The sequence below is a fragment of the Dipodomys merriami genome, unplaced genomic scaffold (assembly GCF_024711535.1).
Source record: "Dipodomys merriami isolate MVZ:Mamm:240054 unplaced genomic scaffold, mDipMer1.0.p SCAF_1634, whole genome shotgun sequence".
Lineage (NCBI taxonomy): Eukaryota > Metazoa > Chordata > Mammalia > Rodentia > Heteromyidae > Dipodomys > Dipodomys merriami.
The window spans coordinates 4,789-5,472 of NW_027202976.1; positions in this window are offsets into that span (position 1 = coordinate 4,789).

Here is a 684-nt window from a genome sequence, read left to right on the forward strand (position 1 = left end):
CCATTTGTTAGGAAATGGAAAGTCTTGGAAAAAATTATATTAAGTGTAGTAAGCCAGACCCAAAGCAACATAGGTCCAATGGCTTCCCTTTTTTGAAATAACTATGCTGAGTCAAGCAGAAAAGGTCAGATAAATTGATGCTAGGGAAATGAACCCCAAGATAAGTATTCAATTTTTTTCTTTCATGCAGTTGTTTCTAACATATTTATAAGATTATTTCTATACTGCTTTTCATGTCTCTCCCCCTGCTTTCACTGTATTTGATGTTGGTACAATTTGTGAAGTGGAAGGGCAAAAACAAATCGTTTAACTAGGGATACAGGTGGACGCATTGCAACAATGAGATATACAAATCATTATGTCGAAAAATTAACTTTACAACTTTGGTGGGGGGAGGATGGTTTTGACCATCTCCTTTCCAGTTGAATTATAGGTGTAGAAGCAAAACGAAATACAAAGCAATACAAACCAGTTCTTACGATACATCATTTTTCTCTGAACATCTTAAAAATAAATTAAGACAACATGAAATAAAAAATCCCTTGATACTATCAAAATTCCAACCTCATTCTTCAAGGAAATAGAAGAGGCAATCCAAAAATTCATATGGAACAGTAAAAAACCCCGAATAGCAAAAACGCTCCTCAATGGAAAGAACACTGCTGGTGGAATATCAATACCAAA